The sequence below is a fragment of the Ovis aries genome, chromosome 16, assembly GCF_016772045.2.
Source record: "Ovis aries strain OAR_USU_Benz2616 breed Rambouillet chromosome 16, ARS-UI_Ramb_v3.0, whole genome shotgun sequence".
Lineage (NCBI taxonomy): Eukaryota > Metazoa > Chordata > Mammalia > Artiodactyla > Bovidae > Ovis > Ovis aries.
Genome location: NC_056069.1, coordinates 11,166,579 through 11,189,514, shown reverse-complemented (window position 1 = coordinate 11,189,514; position 22,936 = coordinate 11,166,579). Strand labels below are relative to the sequence as shown.

General features: G+C 38.2%; 1 long non-coding RNA gene across 1 annotated transcript in view; it reads right to left on the bottom strand.

The window, feature by feature from the left end:
- The window catches only part of LOC106990170 (uncharacterized), a 269,658-nt gene extending 254,638 nt beyond the window's left edge, over window positions 1–15,020 (bottom strand). The window contains exons 1-2 of the long non-coding RNA XR_009596750.1: window positions 14,966–15,020; window positions 13,175–13,295 (exon numbers count right to left, since the gene is read on the bottom strand). This is a non-coding gene — a long non-coding RNA (uncharacterized LOC106990170). The remainder of the gene's footprint in view (window positions 1–13,174; window positions 13,296–14,965) is intronic.
- Between the last annotated feature and the right edge of the window lie 7,916 nt (window positions 15,021–22,936).

Sequence of the window (22,936 nt, the reverse complement as noted above, 5' to 3'; positions counted from 1 at the left end):
ATGTTCCTGGGTAGGAAGAATCAATATTATGAAAATGACTATACTACCAAATGCAATCTACAGATTCAATGTGATCCCTATCAAATTACCAATGGCATTTTAAACAGAACTAGAACAAAAAAATTCACAATTCATATGGAAACACAAAAGACCCCGAATAGCCAAAGCAGTCTTGAGAAAGAAGAATGGAGCTGGAGGAATCAACCTTCCTGACTTCAGATTATACTACAAAGCTACAGTCATCAAGACAGTATGGTACTGGCACAAAAACAGAAATGTAGACAAATGGAATAAGATAGAAAGCCCAGAAATAAACCCATGCACCTATGGGTACCTTATTTTCAACAAAGGAGGCAAGAATATACAATGGGGCAAAGATAGCTTCTTCAATAAATGGTGATGGAAAAACTGGACAGCTACATGTAAAAGAATGAAATTAGAACACTTCCTAACACCATACACAAAGATAAACTCAAAATGGATTAAAGATCTAAAGGTAAGACCAGAAACTATAAAACTCTTAGAGAAAAACAGACAGAACACTCGATGACATAAATCAAAGCAAGATCCTCTATGACCCACCTCCTAGAGTAATGGAAATAAAAGCAAAAGTAAAAAAAAGTGGTACCTGACTAAACTTAAAAGCTTTTGCATAGCAGAGGAAACTATAAGCAAGGTGAAAAGACAATCCTCAGAATGGGAGAAAATAGCAACAAATGAAACAACTGACATAGGATTAATTTCCACAATCTACAAGCAGCTCATACAACTCAATGCCAGAAAAACAAACAACCCAATCAAAAAGTGGGGAAAAGACCTAAACAGACATTTCTCCAAAAAAGACATACAGATGTCTAACAAACACATGAAAGATGCTCAACATCCCTCATTATTAAAGAAATGCAAATCAAAACTACAACGAGCTATCACCTCACACTAGTCAGAATGGCCATCATCAAAAAGTCTACACACAATAAATATTGGAGAGGGTGTGGAGAAAAGTGAACACTCTTGCAGTGTTGGTGGGAATGTAAATTGATACAGCCACTATGGAAGATGGTATGGAGATTCCTTAAAAAACTAGTAATAAAACCACCATATGACCCAGCAATCCCACTCCTAGGTATATACTCTGAGGAAACCAAAATTTAAAGACACATATATCTCATGGTTCATTGCAGCACTATTTACAATAGCTAGAACATGGAACCAACCTAGATGCCCATTGACAGATGAATAGATAAAGAAGTTGTGGTACATATACACTGCCGGGAGCCAGCACGAGGAGTCCCGCCCGTGGCAAATGTCATGAGGTTAAGGGGTCCGACAGGCAAAGGCGAGTCGGGCCTTAAGGGAGCCTCGCTGAATTTTCTCGAACATCTACCCCCAAAACCAGAGTCTGCCTGCCTTACTGCATTATACTTTCCACCTACTCTTCTGACATAACAGGGGGCTATCCCTGACCACCTTTCTCTGGAAAAAGTTAACTTAGAGCTCCAACTGGTCTCCTGCATATGAAAGGAATGTTTCAGCTCAAATCCCTCTGATGGCTCTCTAACTTGCCTGATAGGTTCCCCCGGACTTTTACAACTTGTGATTGTTTACAGCCCCCCAACCATGAGAGGCACGAAGCTTAAAACATCTTAAAGATATAGAGCCTTTTAGAGCTAAGAATTAGTTTGGTGAAGGGTTTCACTGTTGAGTCAATGACTGCTGCCAGGCCTCCATATCTTTTATCTTAGGCACCTGGGAAGATATTAATCAATGTAAACAGGATGCAGAAATAGGAATATAGTAGTTTTGATGTTAGCAATACTAGACTTTTGAGTTAATGAATTTTCTCTTTGTTATTAATCACTGCACCCCTCTTTCTTTGTTATATATAGATGTGTCCTTGCTATGTAAGAATGTAACTTTATTTAGTGCTTTCTGAGAGTGGCACCAGACTTTGGAAAGAACGACACTTTTAAGGGCAAATAAGTTTTCTTGTTGACAGATCCTTATCAGAAAAGGGCCGTAAAATGTTAATTGGCCTCCTGGCCAGAAGATGATGTAAATCACCTAAGACTTGTGTATAAGCTAGGTATGCAGAGAGAAAGCCTGGTCTCGATAAGAGTCAGGGCTGCTGACGCTGCATAATTTTGTGTTATCCGTTGATCTCTATGTACAACCAAAAGTATAAAAAGCTTTCCAGAACAATAAAGGATAAGCCAGTCACTGGAAAGACTGGTTTCCCCCATATGGTCTTTTCAAATTCCTTTTCAGGCTGAATTTCCATCTGGGGCGTGGAGGCTCACCATGTCTACTTACTTGTCCTGGCTTTAAGACCCATGCGAGAGGGAGCCCAAGGTGGGGCACCCTCCGCTATTCAAGTGTGCGCCGGTGGCCTATGCAGATGATGCAAACCTCTTGTCTCAAGGTTTTATTAGCTCTCCATGTAAACCAAGTTATTCAGCATCTTTTCTCCACTAATTTTCCTACTGTACTATTCTTTCCTAATCTCTTTTTATATTTCTAAATAAGTAAGTTTTTCCTCGCCTACTCCGTCTCCCCTTCGAATTCCCTGGATCCACGGGGGCTGGACCTTGGCAATACACAATGGTATATTCAGTTCAGTTCAGTCACTCAGTCGTGTCTGACTCTTTGCAACCCCATTAATCCAAGCACACCAGGCCTCCCTGTCCATCACCATCTCCCAGAGTTCACTCAGGCTCATGTACATTGAGTCGGTGATGCCATCCAGCCATCACATCCTCTGTCGTCCCCTTTTCCTCCTGACACCAATCCTTCCCAGCATCAGAGTGTTATCCAATGAGTCAACTCTTTGCATGAGGTAGCCAAAGTACTGGAGTTAAGCTTTAACATCATTCCTTCCAAAGAAATCCCAGGGCTGATCTCCTGTAGAATGGACTGGTTGGATCTCCTTGCAGTCCGAGGGAATCTCAAGAGTCTTCTCCAACACCACAGTTCAAAAGCATCAATTCTTCGGCACTCAGCTTTCTTCACAGTCCAACTCTCACATCCATACATGACCACTGGAAAAATCTTAGCCTTAACTAGACAGACCTTTGTTGGCAAAGTAATGTCTCTGCTTTCCAATATGCTATGTAGGTTGGTCATAACTTTTCTTCCAAGGAGTAAGTGCCTTTTAATTTCATGGCTGCAATCACCATCTGCAGTGATTTTGGAGCCCTCCAAAATAAAATGTGACACAGTTTCCACTGTTTTCCCATCTATTTGCCATGAAGTGATGGGACCAGATGCCATGATCTTCATTTTCTGAATGTTGAACTTTAAGCCAACTTTTTCACTCTCCTCTATCACTTTGATCAAGAGGCTCTTTAGTTCCTCTTCACTTTCTGCCATAAGGGTGGTGTCATCTGCATATCTGAGCTCACTGATATTTCTTCCGGCAATCTTGACTCCAGCTTGTGCTTCTTCCAGCCCAGCGTTTCTCATGATGTACTCTGCATAGAAGTTAAATAAGCAGGGTGACAATATACAGCCTTGACGGACTCCTTTTCCTATTTGGAACCAGTCTGCTGTTCCATGTCCAGTTCTAACTGGACAGTTGCTTCCTGACCTGCATATAGGTTCCTCAAGAGGCAGGTCAGATGGTCTGGTATTCCCATCTCTCTCAGAATTTTCCACAGTTTATTGTGATCCAGATAGTCAAAGGCTTTGGCATAGTCAATAAAGCAGAAATAGATGTTTTTCTGGAACTCTCTTGCTTTTTCCATGATCCAGCTGATGTTGGCAATTTGATCTCTGGTTCATCTGCCTTTTCTAAAGCCAGCTTGAACATCTGAAAGTTCACAGTTCATGTATTGCTAAAGCCTGGCTTGGAGAATTTTGAGCATTACTTTACTAGCGTGTGAAATGAGTGCAACTGTGAGGTAGTTTGAGCATTCATCGGCATTGCCTTTCTTTGGTGTTGGAATGAAAACCGATCTTTTCCAGTCCTGTGGCCACTGCTGAGTTTTCCAAATTTGGCGGCATATTGGGTGCAGCACTTTCACAGTGTCATCTTTCAGGATTTGAAATAGCTCAGCTGGAATGCCATCACCTCCACTAGCTTTGTTCATAGTGATGCTTTCTAAGGCCCACTTGATTTCACATTCCAGAATGTCTGGCTCTAGGTCAGTGATCATACCATCGTGATTATCTTGGTCATGAAGATCTTTTTTGTACAGTTCTTCTGTGTATTCTTGCCACTTCTTAATATCTTCTGCTTCTGTTAGGTCCATACCATTTCTGTCCTTTATTGAGCCTATCTTTGCATGAAATGTTCTCTTGGTATCTCTAATTTTCTTTAAGAGATCTCTAGTCTTTCCCATTCTGTTCTTGTCCTCTATTTCTTTGCATTGATCGCTGAGGAAAGCTTCCTTATCTCTTCTTGCTATTCTTTGGAACTCTGCATTCAAATGCTTATATCTTTCCTTTTCTCCTTTGCTTTTCAGTTCTCTTCTTTTCACAGCTACTTGTAAGGCCTCCCCAGATAGCCATTTGCTTTTTTGCATTTCTTTTCAATGGGGATGGTCTTGATCCCTGTCTCCTGTACAATGTCACGAACCTCAGTCCATAGTTCATCAATGGAATATTACTCAGCCATAAAAAGGAACACATCTGAGTCAGTTCTGATGAGTTGGATGAACCTAGAACCTATTACACAGAGTGAAGTGAGTCAGAAAGAGAAAGATAAATATCATATTCTAACACATATATATGGAATCTAGAAAATTGGTACTGAAGAATTATTTTCAGGACTGCAACGAAGAAATAGATATAGAGAATAGACTTATGGACATGGGGAGAGGGGAGGAGAGAGTGAGATGTATGGAAAGAGTAACATGGAAACTTACATTACCATATATAAAATAGATAACCAATGGGAATTTGCTATATGGTTCAGGAAACTTAAACAGGTGCTCTGTATCAATCTAGAGGTGTGGATGGGGTGGAGATGGGAGAGAGGTTCAAAACGGAGGGGATATATGTATACCTATGGCTGATTCATGTTGAGTTTTGACAGAAAACAACGAAATTCTGCAAAGCAATTATCCTTCTATAAAAGAATAAATTTTTTAAAAAACAGAAAAACTGACAAGTGATATGAATAGAAATTCACAGAAAGTGGAATATGAAATACAAATAACACTTGAAAAGATGCTTAATATCAGTGAAAGGAATGTACACTATACGTTATATGCAAAAGTTTGTGCTCTAGATGCTCAGTCGTATCTGACTCATGGACTGTAGCCTGCCAGGCTCCTCTGTCAGCGAAATTTTCCAGGCAGAATACTAGAGTGGGTAGCCATTCCCTTCTCCAGGGGATTTTCTCGACCCAGGGATCAAACCCAGGTCTTTTGTATTGCAGGCAGATTCTTTACTGTCTGAGCCATCAGGGAAGCAGATGACATGGTATCAATATAGAAAACCCTAAAGACCACACAAAAACTATTAGAACTAACTAACAAATCCAGCAAGGTAGCAGGATACAAGATTAATATACAGCAACTGGTTGCATTTCTTTACACTAACAATGAAATAATAGAAAAAGAAGGTGAAAAAACAATCCCTTTTAAAATCACATCAAAAATAAAATACATAGAAATAAACTTGACCAAGGAGGTGAAAGATTTACATGCTGAGAGCTATAAAACATTGATAAAGGAACCTGTCATGCTCTTAGACTGGAAGAATATTGTTAGAATGGCAATACTACCCAGTGCAATATACAATACTATCCAATACAATACTACCCAAAGCAATGATGCAATGGCTATCAAATTACCCATGACATTTTCACAGAACTAGAATGAATTATCATAAAATTAATTCAAGGCCATAAAAAAAAGACAGAATTGCAAAGCAACCTTGAGGGAAAAGAACAAAACAGGAGGCATAATCCTTCCAGACTTCAGAAAATACTACAAAACTACAATAGTCAAAACAAGATGGTACTGTACAAATACAGACATATGGATCAATGGAACAGAATAGGAAGTCCAGAAATAAACCCACACACCCACAATCAATTAGTCTTTGTCAAGGGAAGTGAGAATATAAAATGAAGAAAAGATAGTCTCTTCAGCAAGTGGTGTTGGGATAGCTGGACAGCACATGTAAACCAGTGAAGTTAGCACATTCCCTTACACCATAAACAAAAATAAACTCAAAATAGTTTACATACTTAAATATTAGACATAACACCATAAAACTCCTAGAAGAGAACATAGGCAAAACATTCTCTAACATAAATCACACCAATGTTTTCTGAAGTCAGTCTCACAAAGCAATAGAAATAAAAGCAAAAATTAACAAATGGGACCTAATTAAACATAAGCTTTTGCATAGCAAAAGAGACCATAAGTAAAATGGAAAGACAACCTGTGAACTGGGAGAAAATATTTTCAAATGATGCAACCTACAAAGGCTTAATTTTCAGAATGTACAAACAGCTCATACAACTCAATAACAACAACAACAAAAAGCAAACAACCCAATCAAAAAATGGACAGAAGATCTAAATAGACATTTCTCCAAAAAAAGACCCCCAGATGGACAATAGTTACATGAAAAGATGCTCAACATCACTAATTATTAGAGAAATGAAAATCAAAACCACAGTGAGGTACCACTTCACACTGTTCAGAATGCTTTGATGATATTTTGATGCTAAGTTGCTTCAGTCGTGTCTGACTCTTTGCAACCCCATGGACTATAGCCTGCCAGGCTCCTCTATCCATGGGATTCTCTAGATAATAATACTGAAGTGGGTTGCCATGTCCTTCTCCAGGGGATCTTCCTGACCTAGGGATCTGTTCAGAATGGCTATCATCAAAAAGTCTACAAATAATAAATATTGGACAGATATAAAGAAAAGGGAACCCTTGTACACTATTTGTAGGAATATAAGTTGATGCAGCCACTATGGAGAACAGTATGGGGCTTCCTTAAAAACTAAGACTTCCCTGGTGGCTCAGATGGTAGAGTGTCTGCCTACAATGTGGGAGACCTGGGTTCGATCTCTGGGTCAGGAAGATCCTCTGGAGAAGGAAATGGCGACCCACTCCAGTATTCTTGCCTGGAAAATCCCATGGACAGAGGAGCCTGGTAGACTACAGTCCATGGGGTTGCAAAGAGTTGGACATGACTGAGCGACTAAACTAAACTAAAAAAAACTTAAAAACTAAACATAGAGCTACTATATGATCCTGTAATAGCGCTCCTGGGATTGTACCCAAAGAAAACCATGATTCAAAGAGATGCATGTAGCCCAGCGTTCATAGCAGCAATATTTACAATAGCCAAGACAAGAAAACAACCTAAACATCCATTGACAGATGAATGGATAAGAAAAATGTGGTACATATAGACAATGGAATATTACTCGTGCATAATAGAGAATGAAACATTGCCATCTGCAGCAACATGTATGGGTCTGGAGATTATCACAAGTGAAGTCAGGCAGAGAAAGACAAATATTACATGATATTACTTACTCTGTGTTTAGTCACTCAGTCACGTCTGACTCTGTGACCTCATGGACTGTAGCCCATCAGGCCCCTCTGTCCATGGGGATTCTCCAGGCAAGAATACTGGAGTCAGTTGCCATGCCCTCCTTCAGGGGATCTTCCCAACTCAGGGATCAAACCCAGGTCTCCTGCATTGCAGGTGGATTATTTACCATCTGAGCCACCAGGGAAGCCTAAGAATACTGGAGTAGGTAGCCTATCCCTTCTCCAGGGGATCTTCCCAACCCAGGAATTGAATCAGGGTCTCCTGCATTGCAGGAGGATTCTTTGCCAGCTGAGCTACCAGGGAAGCCCAATATCACTTATGTGTGGAACCTAAAATATGATGTAACAAAAGAGAAACAGACTTACAGACACAGAGAACAGACTTGTGGTTGCCAGTGAGAAGGGCAAGCAGAGAAGAGACAGATGCAAGCTATTATGTATAGAATGGATAAACAAGGTCCTACTGTACAGCACAGGGAACTGTGTTCAACATCCTGTGATAAACCATAATGGAAAAGAATATGAAAAAGAGCATGTATATGTATGTACGCGTGTGTGTGTGTGTGTGTGTGTGTGTGTGTGTGTATGACTGTATAACTGAATCAGCACTGTAAATCAACTATACCTCAATAAAAATTTTTTAAAAAGAAATGCTCATTATAACAACTCTAGGATGCATTTTTTAACATCAAATTGACCAAAAATCCAAATGTTTACAAAGATATTTTGTTGGTAACATCTATCAAAAATTACAATAGTATATGAATACATATGCCCCAGACTGAGTAATCCAGTACTCCATAATCTATGCATATATCTGAAAATTGTATTTAGTATTATTTTTACAATATTTTAATAAGTTAAATTAACCCTAATATCACTATGACTGGTTAAATAAGCACTAATATAGTACATCCATTGAAAAATACTATGATGTTTTAAAAACTGAGGAAGCTATATATAGATATGAAAAGATTTCCACAATACATTAAATAAAAAGAATTAGGTACAAAATTTGGTATAAGTATGATAACTTTGAGGTAAGTGTTAAATATGAATATACATTCATATTTGCTTATGTTAAGATACACTAGAAGGACACATTAAAAATGTAAAACAGAGGTTTTGTTGGTGGGGAAGGCTATATGAGTTAGGCATAGGGTGAAAGGAACACGCTATTAACTTTTAAATATTTTTCTAGATTTTCCAATTAAATGAATTTATTACCAACTCAAAAGATTACATTTAAACATCCTTTCTCTTTTTACTAAATTCTATGAATAGAATTTACAGATTAATTTAGGAAGAAATTATCTTTACTATAATGAGCCTTCCTATGCATGAACAAAGTATTTTCTTTCATTCTACTCATTTTCAACCTATCTAGGTTTGCAAAAGTTTCTTTGTGTTAATCCTAAAGATTTATCAGCACCTTTATTACTAAATATTTTATTATTTTGGGATGTGTTATAAATGGTACTTTTTTCTATACTTTTTAAAGGATTTTTTTTCTCTTTTGCATAGAGAGACTGTCTTAGTCTGTTTGGGTTACTATAAGAGAATACTATAGACTAGGTGGCTTGTAAATAACAGATATTGTTATTTCTAACAATTACAAAATGGAGGAAACCCAAAATGAAGGCACCAGAAGATTCATTTTTTATTGAAAGTTTTCTGGGTCATAAACAGTCATCTTTTTACTTTGTCCTCTGATGGGGGAAAGGGTGGGGAAGTTCTTTGGGGTCTCAAAGAACATTAATTCTATTAATGAGCACTCCACCCTCAGGACCTAAGTACTTCCAAAAACCCCACCTCAAAATACTGTTACATTGGGGTTATGTTTCAATATATAAATTTGGAAAGGACATAAGCATTCAGTCTAAAGCAGAAATTATTGATTTTATTACATTAATTTCATACTCAAATATTTTTCTCTATTGTTACTTTTTTTTTTTTAATACTTTCACAGTTGAACTTTTTGGATTCATTTCTTTTGTTCCTTTACATCAGCTTAAACATCTGGAATAGTGAGCATTAAATTGTAGCAGGGAGGTGGACCTCTTTGTTATATTCAGGACTTTAATGGGAAAAGTTTCTTATGTTTTACACACATGCAAAGTCACTTTTTATAGATTTTATAGCAAGTAAAAACAATACTTTGAGGAGGTATGGTCAGGACATGATAAGACCATGTATTGAAAATCTATAGATATAGACCAAATCCAGCTTGCTGCTGGTTTTTATAAAGTTTTATGGGAATGCAGTCATATTCCCTTGTTTATGTACTGCCCATGGCTGCTTTCACTAAAAATATTCACTGTCTGCTTCTTTACAAAAAATTTTTTATCTCCAGGGCTAGACCATACTTTAGTAACAATTCCAAAATATTAGCTGATTAACATAACAAAAAGTTTATTTTTCTTGCTTAAACTGCCTATCCGACGAAGAGTCGGTGAAATCTTACAGTCCTATAGATACACTGTCCGTAACACACATTCTTCTGGTTATACATATCATTTCTACTCATGCCCTATTGGCCAGAACTCATCACATGGTTCTATACTGGGCGCTATCAAGATTAGAAAATGGAAGAACCTCTCATCTTTGCTCTTGGGAGTTTATAGTTGGATAAGGGAGAAATGAGCAAAAGGACAAATAATCAGTTAAAATCCAAGTTTCATCAAGAGGATCAAAGTTATTCTAAAAAGGCAAAAATAGGAAGGAAGTGGGGCTTCCCTGATAGCTCAGTTGGTAAAGAACCGCCTGCAGTGCAAGAGACCCTGGTTTGATTCTTGGGAGAGGAAGATCCGCTGGAGAAGGGAAAGGTTACCCACTCTGGTATTCTGGCCTGGAGAATTCCATGGACTGTATAGTCCACGGGGTCGCAAAGAGTCGGACATGACTCAGCAACAGTCACTTCACTTTAGGAAGGAAGAAAGTGTGTGAAGTCTTCTGCCAATGGGTGTAGACATGGAGACTCTTCAGTCTCAATGGTTTAGCTCACCATAGTATCCTTAGCACTAAGAAGAGCTGTTGGTATATACAAGTTTTCAATAAATATTTATTAAATGAATGAAAGGATAGGATAATCTTTCCTAATATTCCCCTTTGTTATTTTAGAATTTACTGATAATGCATAATAAACAAAAGAGATCAGTGAAGATAAAGCTGCTCTTTGATCTTATAAAAAGCATCTTCAATAAACAACCTAGGCATATTGTTGTTGTTCACTAAGTAAGTCATGTCAACTCTTTGCAACCCCATGGACTGCAGTACACCAGGCCTCTCTATTCCTCACTGTCTCACGGAGTTTGCCCAAGTTCATGTCCATCGAATCAGTGATGCTATCCAACCACCTCATCCTCTGCCACCCTCTTCTCCTTTTGCCTTCAACCTTTCCCAACATCAGGTATATTGGCCTTCTACAAATAAATAAGGCCGAAAGTAATTATTTTCTCCATCTTCCTGCTTTCAACTGAGTTTCATCCATTAATTTCAGTGTCATTCAGTCATGACACTCAGTCGATCGGTCGTGTTCAACTCTTTGTAACCCCACGGACTGTAACCTAACCAGGCTCCTCAGTCCATGGAATTTTCCAGGCACAAGTACTGGAGCAGGTTGCCAAGTCCTTCTCCAGTGGATCTTCCTGACCCAGGGATCAAAACTGGGTCTCCCGCATTGCAGGAAGACACTTTACCATCAGAGCCACCAGGGAAGCCAGATTATTTTCTCCATCTTCTTGCTTTCAACTAAGTTTCATCCATTAATTTCAGTGTCCTCCCTCAATTCCTTTATTCCCTCAACTCCCTGCTCCACTTCTCCCAACCAGAGATCTCATCCCATTAGTGACTTCCTACAAGCACTTTCAAATTAAGTTTTTTACCTTGAAGTTATTTTTTCCAAAAGGAAATTCTAAATTAAGAATCACTTTAAATAAATGGAAAAAAATGCTTTCTTATACCATAGACCAAAATAAATTCCAGATGGATTAGAGTAAATTGCTTAAAAAATTCAAATCATAGGAGAAAATGGAATCAGGTAACTATCAAACATCTGAAGAGAGAATGACTTTGTAAGCTTAGAAGCAGCAGAAGTTATTTTAGAAGGGAAAAGTCAACAGGCTTACTACAAAATCCTAAATGTCCATAAATGAATGAAAACAAATATATTAAAGAAGTCACAGACTAAAGAAATTACTTGTACTATATATAATATACAAGTGGATAATATCTTAAAAGTAAAAAATGAACTTAATTTACTGACTTGCCAAGATCTCTGAATGAGCAAAGGAAGGACAGTTTAAATTTTTAAAAAACTTTTAAAAATTAGAAAGGTGGTCAGTCTTACTAGTAATAAAATCCAAATTAAAAGTAAAGATACCCCTTTACTGGAGAAATAAAAAAAAATGTATAAAATCCAATGCTGGAGAGATTTGTAGTAGTTGTACATTTTTAAAATATAAATTTATTTATTTTAATTGGAGAATAGTTGCACTTTTATTGATAGCTGCTATGTTTGTGAAATTGGTACAGCTCTTTCGGAAAGCAATTTGGTAATATGTATAAAGAAACATAAAAATGTAGTTACTTTTTGATCCAATAATTTCACTTCTGGGAACCTGTCCTAAAGAAACAATCCAAAATATGAGAAAAGGTTCATTTACCAAGATGTTTATCACAGCACTATTTGTAATTATGAAAAAATGAAAATTATCCAAATTTCCAACAAGGGGATACTAAAGTAAATCACAATGCATCATTTGAGGAATTTTATGTGGCTGTTAAAATACAGTTAAAAAGAAACTTAATAGGAAAATGATTATTCTATAATTAGAAGAAATATGCAAAACATTGAGTAGAGTACAATATCCAATTAGCAAGAATTGTCATTTAAATGGTAAAATCATAAGGTTAACCCTCTTCATTCCCTTCGAAAAATCTTTGATCATGACAGCTTCCCACCTTAAATGTCCTAATGATGAATTCCTTTCTTAGTGAAGACATGGCAAGGAACTGCAGTTAACACAGCCCCATGTCATTCTTAGGTTATTTTAAAGCACAATTCATCCTGCTCATCCAGAAACTCTCCCTCTCCACTGCCGTAGAGACCACTCTTACTTCTGGGCTGTAGGAAACTGAGACTTAGTGTGTCTTTCCGTCAAACTTGGATTCTACCTAGACTCAGTGAGCTGGTGGAGAGGCAATTAGCTTAGGGCAGGAAGGAAATGGAGGGTCTCTTACCTCTATGATCAGCGTCTCATGACACCCCTTCTACAGAGGAAAGAAGGCTCATGTCTGCTTCCCAGATTATCGTAGGTTTAGGAATATCTACAGCATATTGGTGAACTCCTACAGTGGTCAACTCTGTGCTAAACTGCACAAAGACTTAACAGGCTAGATTGCCTTGGCCTTCCCTAAGAGTACACTCCTGGTAGTATGTCTATGATAGATTTCTACAGCTATATAATCATTTTTAATATGAATCAGACTCAACAATTTAACTATTTCAAGTGCTTACCTTAGGTTCGGCCCTAAGTGCTCAACATTTATTAATTCATTCAATAGTCCCAACAGTTCCATGAGGTAGGTGGTATCATCATTCTCATTTTACAGATGGGAAGACTCAGGTACAAAGAAGTTAGATGACTTACCCAATGTCACTTAGCTAGTAAGTGATGAATTTGCTCACATGGATTCACAGCCTTGAAGTAGGAGAGTAGTCTCTATGGCGGTGGAGAGGAAGAGTTTCTGGATGAGCAGGACGAATTGAACCTTAAAACAACATAAGAATGACACATTGATGTGTGAACTTCAGTTCCCTGCCATGTCTTCATCAAGAAAGGAACTGAACATTAGGACATTTAAGGTGGGAAATTAAATTCTTATCTTAAAGTCCTAATCCCCAACAACTCAGAATATGACCTTTCTTGGAGGCTGGATCTTTGCAGATGTAATAAAGTTAGAATGAAGTCATTAGGGAGCACTCTAATGTAATATGACTGTTGTCTTTATAAAAGGAGAAAATTTGGAGTCACACAGAGATGATACCATGTGAAGATAAAGGCAGAAATGGGGCAGTTCTTCTACAAGCCAAGGTATGAAAGAGATGTCCAGCAAACTACCAAAAAGCTAGAAGAGAGACATAGAAATGATTCTCTCTCATACTTCTCAGAGTAAATTACTCCTGTCAATACTTGATCTTGGAGTTCCAGTCTGTGACACTGTTATTGGATCCCTAGCAAGCTAATCCAGTACCTTTCCCATTTTTGTTATTTTTGTCTGTCTACATAATTAAAAAAATTTTTTTCAAACCAAATAGCTGAGGAAATGGATAGAGGAGTAAAGTAAATGACCTACTTTCAAAAATATACAAACAGCTCATACAACTCAATAACAAAAAACCAAACAACCCAATCAAAAAAAGTAGAATATCTGAATAGACATTTATCCAGAGAAGACATCCAAATAGGCACATGAAAAGATGCTCAACACTAATTATTAGAGAAATGCAAAGAAAGACTACAATGAGGTATCACCTCACACTAGTCAGAATGGCCATCATAAAAAGTCTACAAATAATAAATCCTGAAGAGTGTGGAGAAAAGGAAACCCTTCTACACTGTTGGTGGGAATGTATATTGATGCAGCCATTATGGAAAACAGTATGGAGACTCCTTAAAAAACTAAAAATAGAGTTATCCTATGGCCCATCAATCCCATTCCTGGGCATATATCAAGAAAAAACTCTAATTAGAAAATATACAGGTAGGGAGATAGGAAAGGGAAGGACTGGGAGTGTGGGATTGGCAGATGTAAACTCTTATATATATATTTTCCATATGATGGAAAAATAAGGACCAGGTCCTGAAAAACAGGTCCTACTGTACAGCACAGGAAACTATATTCAATATCCTGTGATAAAGCAAAATGGAAAAGAATATTTTATAAAACGATGTCTATATGTGTATAACTGAGTCACTTTATTGTATAGCAGAGATTGGGACAATATTGCAAATACTTGAGCAAAAATTTTAATGCGTGCCCTCCCGAAAAGAAAAGATACATGTACCCCAATGTTCATAGCAGCTCTATTTACAATGGCCAAGACATGGAAGCAATCTAAATGTCCATTGACAGATGAGTTTATAAAGCAGATGTGGTACATATATACAATGAAATATTACTCAGCCATAAAAAGCATGAAATAATGCCATTTGTAGCAGCATGGATGAAACTAGGTATAATTTATTGAGGTGTTTCAAAGAAATGTAAAATATGAAGGTTTACAATTGGCTTGTCTCCATTCATTTCAAAACAGCAACCAACAGATATTTGAGCTTATAGGTATTTCAGGAAGCTGGGGTTTCTTAGTTTGGCGTTATGTATGGCCTGGAAGGAATGAGGCTTCAAAGGTATTAAATAAATAATATTCTGGAACATACCTGCCGCGGAGATGGTTTCAAGTCTGCTGAAGATTAACTTGAAGTTTTGGCATTTACTCAGCCTCAGAAACAGATGGATCATTCTGTTGTCAAATATTTACCTAGTAGAGATGTGTGCAAGACCCTGCACGAGGCAGAGGAGGCCCAGCCTAACAGCAGAGCAGGAAAGCTATGGGAAGAACCAGTAGGGGTTATAACCATTAAACAGGCCTGGCCAGCCTAGCTGGCCAGCTCCCTTCCTTCCTGCCCCCAGCCTGCACTATCCCCACTCCATCAGGAGTTGAAGGCCCCTTACTCTTCGCTAACTAGACAAAGAGGTGTTTCCTCTGAAGTTGTTGTTATTATTATTGCAATTTAAAAGAAAGAGGACTTTTTATGCTACCACAATTGTCATTAAAAAACCTCAATCCTTAAAGATTTAGTTTGCATATTACCAGACAAGAAACATCAACTGTGTCTCCACTTTCTTTAAAATAACGCACTAGTTTCTGTAGAGAAATAGCAACAGAGAAGCAGCTCAAGGAGTGAGGCTATAAACTGATGAGCCTGATTTTTAAACAGAGTCCCAATATTTGGGATCCAAACAACGATTCTTTTCCTTCACAAATGACACCCACAAAGCTATAAACATTGTCATAATGATGCCATTGGCCAAAGATGGCCAAGAAATACTTTTGGAATTGCCCTCCAGAGTCTGAAACACTTTCTCTTAAACAACCTCAAAGGTGACAACCTCAAAGGTGATAAATCACTTTAGGCAAGTGATTTAATTTCTTTGTGCCTAAGTTGACTCACAGGAAAATAGTGATAATGATGGAATCTACCTCACCGGTTTTCTGTGCAGGTTATATGAGAAATTCCACAAATAGTACTTAGCACAGTGCTTGGCACCTATCAAGCATTCAGTAAATGCTATTAGTATTATTAGTACTATAATTACCATTGTCACAGTTCCTGGAGAATGTGTGCTTTTCAGAGTGTTGAAAGCCTTTTGAAAATAGGTCTTAAATTAGATGGGTGATACAAATGAATAGCAGTTTTATGTCAGCAGCAAGAGGAGGCAACAACACAAGAAGTATCTTTTATTTTCCAGGCTAATAAACTGGACTTTTACAAAATGTGTTAAATAATGGCAGCACACTTAAAATAAGCACTGTCTTTCTAACGTGACTCCTCTGAAAGAAACAAACAGGCTTCTTGCAATAGAAAGTTCATGGAAATGTGTGACTTCACCATCAGTCACTGTTTCCAGAGTCACGCTCGGTTCAGTATAATGGGAGCTGACAAACACGAACGCAGCTTTTGAAACTGAAGTAATGCAAACAAGCACCTGCGAATTTGTACTTTGTAATTCCCTCTAATTTTATCTCCTCCATGTGTTGTCTCCCGTGAGCCTTTGAGGGCAAGGGAAAGGGGATTTTCTTAGAAGCTTCAGGTGTCTTGTGTTCTTCACGTCATTAGACGTTTAAAATGGGGAATCTAAATTGTTCATGCAGTAAAGAACATGGATAAGGTTCCTTTCTCCTTTCTTCAGCTTGCTCCTAGTTACACATGGTTCAGCTCTTCAATTCTTTAATTCTAGAAGCATTCATGGAGTGTCTGTTATGTGTAGGGCCCTGTCCTTGTAGATATGATTCACATCATCAAGGAGCTTCCTATCTGATAAGACAGACAAGATTTTAAATCCACATGGAACAAATGAATCATGATACCACGTAGGATAAAGTCTCAGAAACAAATAACTGTTGTGGGATATAAGTATAAGATTGATCTGATAAATGGTCTGGAGAAACATTATGGAAAAATGAGATTTAAGGGAGTTAAATTCAATATTTTGTTTGTAATGGGGACAGGGAGTTGGGGGAGGACAGCCACCATTCATTCAACATCTGTGCTTGAACGCCCCTTGTTTGCCAAGGAGATCTTGATGCAAAAGCGAAAAGTACCTTTCCTAATGGGAAGGAAATTCAGAATCTGGCTTTATAGAGAAATAGATACAAAAATAACTAAAGAATAAAATGTGAAACTTGCTATGAGGTAGAAGAGTATTCAGATGGTTTAAAAGTACTTCCATATTTATGTGTCAAGATAAAAGCCCACAAAGATAGACACCAAACTGTTAACTGGGGCATGTCCACTTTACATTCTGTGAACTATTTGACTGTTTTTCCAGTGGACACATATGCATATATTATGTGGGATATTTTTACAAGGTACTGTAGAAAATGTTTTGGAAAAAAAAGAAGAGGATGCTGACTTTGGGGATTCAGGGAGGTTCTACAGGAAGATGGCTAAGGAGTTCACACATTTGCAGCCAAAGTTTATAAAGTCAAGTTGTCTAGTCCCAGAATCTATGTAGTTAACTTCACATTAAATTTCTTCGGTGCAAATGGAGGGCATACTTCTCCAGCTTTAGAGATGAGAATTCAATAAAAATAAGGAGGTGGAATAGCAAGTTATATGTGGGGAATCCTGAACATCTTCATGTATGAACCAATATCCATATTAGGAAATTTCCAAATATGGAGTAAATTTACTCCATAAAAGGCTATGAATATTTTTAAGGCTCTTGATTAATTATAATTGTTCCTACATAGCTTCCTTGCCTCTTATAGTCTACACATAGAAGATGTTTATCACACTAATGCCAAATAAATATTCCTATAGCAGTTACTTTCCCAGTTAAATACATCAGTCAATCATATAATGTGTAGAATCCTTTCCCAAATTCTTTATCACATAGATCAAATTGCTGCACCATCTGGGCCCAATCAATTTATTAAGTTCCCAACATATCTTGAACATTACAAATAAGAAGCTCAAGGTCTATTTTTTAAGTCACATTGGTTAAAGCCTATTTTTATTTCCTTGTTGAGGAAGGATGGAAGACAAATAACAGAAAAGTACCTTTTTTAAAAGTCTTTATTACACTTGTTACAATATTGCTTCTGTTGTTTATGTTCTGGCTAAGTGGCCTGAGGCATGTGGGATCTTGACCAGGGATGGACCCACCCTCACGGCATCGGAAGGCAAAGTCTTAGCGACTGGATTGCCAAGGAAGTCTTAGAACAGTATCTTTTATAGACAAATAACCAAGCACAGTAACCAATTGAGTCTTCCTATGATGAGAGAAAATTATGCTTTCAAGCAAAAATTGATTAATTTTATTGTCTAGAGCAAAGAAGAGATGAAAATCTCAGGTGTATCATTCAAAAAGTGCACTCTTCGTAACAAAAAGAAGTTCAAAGTCATAATATTTCCAAGAAATTTTACAGCCACCTACAAAGTTGGTAGCAAAGATTCTTAAATTCCTGTGTCACATAATATTGCTGGATAGAGCATATTATCAAACTGTAGACATACAATTTTTTCATATATACATAAATTATTTTGTGAAACAAAACTACGGGTGAGCCTAACAAATCAACTTGTGGCATATATGTGGTATGTTGGTGAACATTTGGTAAATATGTAGATTTTATCACTGAAAGCACATGCTACTAGAGAAGATGTTTGCTTGTTTTATTTTTCTTTTCAATGCCAATTATTTGGGGAGTTAAAAGGTATAGACAAATACCATTTGGTTGCATTTGGGCTAACAGCTGTTAAATACCAACTGACTGGACAGAGTAAGAGATGGTTTTATTATATGAATAAAAGATGTTACACTTGAATATAAGTCCACATGTTAGCTTATTTACAGACAGCAGCTCATGGTCAGCAATACACCTTTGACTTCTGATTCAGTGTTGAGGGAAGTAGTGAAAATTGTTCATACAATCAAGTCATGGCTTGAGGCATGAAGTGGAGTGGATGTTGGATATTCTGTGTTTCCACCTGCGGTATTCTATCCATGAAAAAATAAGGGTGCTTACAGTCAAAAAAAAAAAAGGGTGCTTACAGTCATTTTTGAGATGAAAGATAAAATGAAAAGATTTCTTCATGACACTGATCTTGAGTGGTGTTTATCAGTGATGCACACAGTATTTTAAATAGGTTGGACCTGTTGCCTTAGGATAAAATTATCACACAGATTTTAGTGCTGTGCACAAAATATCAGCATTTTCTTATGACCAAACTGTGACCCAAATAGCTCATTCTCTCAGCTTGTCTCTTTTTAGCATTAGATGAATTTCTTCACTCAGCTGAAAAATAAATCTGGGATTATTATTATTGAACATATTTTTAAAAAATCATATCCACATTGTAACAAAGAACATGGAAAAGTACAGAGGCCAATACTACCAAAGAGGGAATTTGGAACCCATTCACCCTCATCTTCCAAGCTGAGTCACGCAGCATTCAAATGTCATACTTTTGAATGTAACAGACACATCGACTCAACATATGATAAAAAACCCAAAGCAATCTATAGTGAGAAATTGCTCCATAATTTCTCAGTCTTAATACCTAGCACTCACTGCGCTAGGTATCAAATACCTAACATTTCTAAAGAACTATAACTCTGCCAAGAGTTTTGCAATTAAATACAAAGAAAAAGTAAAAGGTAAGCCACCTGGATGTGGAATCTGGCCTAAAACTCAGACGGAGGTTGAGACAAGGGTATTCTTATTCAGATTAATTTAAAAATATGTTTTCTTTTTAAAACATCATGATGAATTTTTTTCACTTGTTGGCCATCAGTAATCTATTCCTTAAGTGGTTTCCAGATGTCAAACTTTAAAAACTGTGCCTTACAGAGTCCTGTCTTACTAAGCCTTATTTCTCTGTTTCAAATTACATCGTATCTATACTTTCCGTTCATAACTTCAAAATTGCTTTGTAAGTGGCTTGCTCAGCATTACTCAAGCCCAAGTGGGAACTCTGTCTTACCCTGAGTAAATGCTGCCAAGCAATGGTAATATCACTAGAACATTAAAATCAATAATCCTGAAACATTGGGGATTTTCTTTACTTAAAAACCATGTCTTTTCTGGTTATTATATCTTTTCCCTTGGAATCTAGAGTCTATTAGAAGTTCCTTATCTATAGAGAAACAAAAAAATAAGAGATGAGGAATACAAAGAGGAAAAGCATACAGTATCTGCATGCATGCGTGCTAAGTCACTTCGGTTATGTCCGACCTTCAAAGACCCAATGGACTATAGCCCACCAGGTTCCTCTGATCATGGATTCTCCAGGCAAGAATACTGGAATGGGTTGCCATGCCCTCCTCCAGGGGATCTTCCCAGGCCAGGAATCAAACACGCAGTGCTTAGGTCTCCTGCATTGGCAAGCACATTCTTTACCCTAGCACTACCTGGGAAACCCATATAGTGCCTAACTCCCTCAATAATGTAGGTCCATTAAGAGAAAGCCTGAAGTTTGTAGACAAAGGTCTGTCTTTAGATGCTGACATATCATAGCATTGGCAGTGGCAACCTACTCCAATACTCTTGCATGGAAAACCCCATAGACGGAGGAGCCTGGTGGGCTGCAGTCCATAGGGTCGCTAAGAGTCGGACATGACTGAGCGACTTCACTTTCACTTTTCACTTTCATGCATTGGAGAAGGAAATGGCAACCCACTCCAGTGTTCTTGCCTGGAGAATTCCAGGGACGGTGGAGCCTGGCGAGCTGCCATCTATGGGGTCGCACAGAGTCGGACATGACTGAAGCGACTTAGCAGCAGCATCATAGCAATGGCTGAATGTGAGGACATGTGGATTCTCAGCTTCATACCCCAGTTTCCAAAGGGTCAATATTTGTGTCTTAGTGGCAAAACATTTAGGAGACTCTATTAGTAACTCTAAGCATGAAACTTTGGTATGTTCCAAAAAAAGAAAAATCTGTACCCTGTTTAGATAGGTAAATTTCTGGGTGTGTGAGTAAGGAAGATTCCAAGGCAGATGTTAGACAACCAGTGGTCATTGATTACATTTTTCTTCTGAACCTAGCAACTGATTTCCCAAGTGAATTAAATCTCAAGCTGCAAGAATCTTAGAGCTGTAAAAGACTTGAGTGATCTTCATTACACACATAAGGAAACCAAGGCCAAAACAGGTTATGTCACTAACTCAGAGTCAAACTAGCTTCTAGGTCCAAGTAAGGAAAACTGTTCCCCAAATTCGCAGACAACAAGATGGTTTTTAGCTCTTGCTTTTTGATCCTTTGTTTTCTTAAGAGAGAGAGGCAGCTCATGACCTACCCTCTGTGCTCCCCAAATCTCATAATCAGCTTCCCTAGGGACTGCCTTACATTAGAGAGACTCAGAACACATTAGCAAGGCAATGGTGGGTCTCTCTCTAGACAGTTTGAAGAAGCTCTCGATTAAGGACTATTTGATACACGGTCCTTACTGGAGGACTGCTGAAATTCCTTTCATGTCCCATCATTCTTTTATTCAGTGTTCTCTAGGAAAAACATAGAGTTTTGAGAGGCCTCCCAGCAAGTCAACATCAAAATGAATGTCATCTCAGATAAGAGCAAAACTAACCTTTGATTAAATCCTAATAAGTCCTGTGGCCAGTTTCTTTGGGTTAGTTTGAGTCCAGTAGAGACAGAAATTAAACTAATTAGAGCACAAATTGATGATGGAGCAGGTTTTCAGAGGTGTCTGAAAACTGTGAAGACTGTTTTGAAGACTGTGTCTACCTAGTCAGCCCAAGACTTGCAGTGAGTAAATAAACTTAGATTGACCCTAGATTAATCCAAAGACAAAAGAACCTTCAGCCAGGAGACGAAGATAGAGCTGAGGGAGAGGGGTAAGAAAACGATGCTATGTCCTAATCACTAGAAAAGAACAGGCTGTCCAAGCCAGTTCTGTTCTGATCTCTAATGAGATCAATTGTTTCTGGAGCTCTTGGGGCACTGGCAGCAGACACAGGGATGGCGGTACGGCGCTGTGGAAGGATTACCTCATTGAACAGAGCAGCCGAGGCTCCCAACCTCCCTTTCTGACCCTCCCTCTCTGAGCTTTGCCTTCCCTCCTTTCCATCACCAATGGACTGCTAATTGCCCAGTGAAGCACAGCTAACCTGAGAAGTAAATATGTCGATATACTGAACCACCAGTTTCTTCTCCAATCAACCAACTAAGTGTCTTCCTGTCCCAATCTATCTTAAACTTTAAACCAGTACAAGTACACCACCACCCACAGAATCAAGAAAGAGCTCTCAATCTGTCAATCCTGTCCATGTTTGCTCTCAAATGGTTGGTCTTTTTTTTCTTTTTTTCCCCCAAAATTCTTTTTTCATTCTACTCTCTGACTGAAAGTTCATTGGAAGGACTGATGCTGAAGGTGAAGCTCTAATACTTTGACCAACTGATGTGAAGAGCCAACTCGTTAGAAAAGACCCTGATGCTCAGAAAGATTGAGGGCAGGAGGAGAAGGAGGCGACAGAAGATGAGATGGTTGGATGGCATCACTGACTCAATGGACATGGGTTGGAGCAATCTCCCAGAGATAGTGAAGGACAAGGAAGCCTGGCATGCTGCAGGCAACAGGGTCACAAGGAGTCAGACATATCTGAGCGACTGAACAATAACTCTGACCAAAGAAGATGCAAATTACTATAGGAATCAGACTCCTACCCAAAGGAAAAGTTAGGGTCTTTTTCTTCATTCTTTCCTCTCTTTCACTTATTTCCTCCTTCAGGTAGCACAAGAAAACAAAATGGACAGTCTCAATGAGCCACTTCAATTAGTGATCATGTATGTGTGTTAGTCACTCAGTCATGTCCGACTCTGCAACCCCATGGACTTAGCCCACCAGGCTCCTCTGTCCATGGGATTTTCAGGCAAGAATCCTGGCATGGGTTGCCATTCCCTTCTTCAAGGGATCGTCCCATCCCAAGAATTGAACCCAGTTCTCCTGAATTGCAGGCAGATTCTTTACCATCTGAGCCACCAGAAAGTCATCAGCAATTATTCCAGAGTAGAACTGGCATGGAATGAGAGTCAGAGGAAGGGTACAATAAAGTTTGAGTCAGATAGGGGCTGAGAAGACAACAATTCCCTACTAGCAGAGGA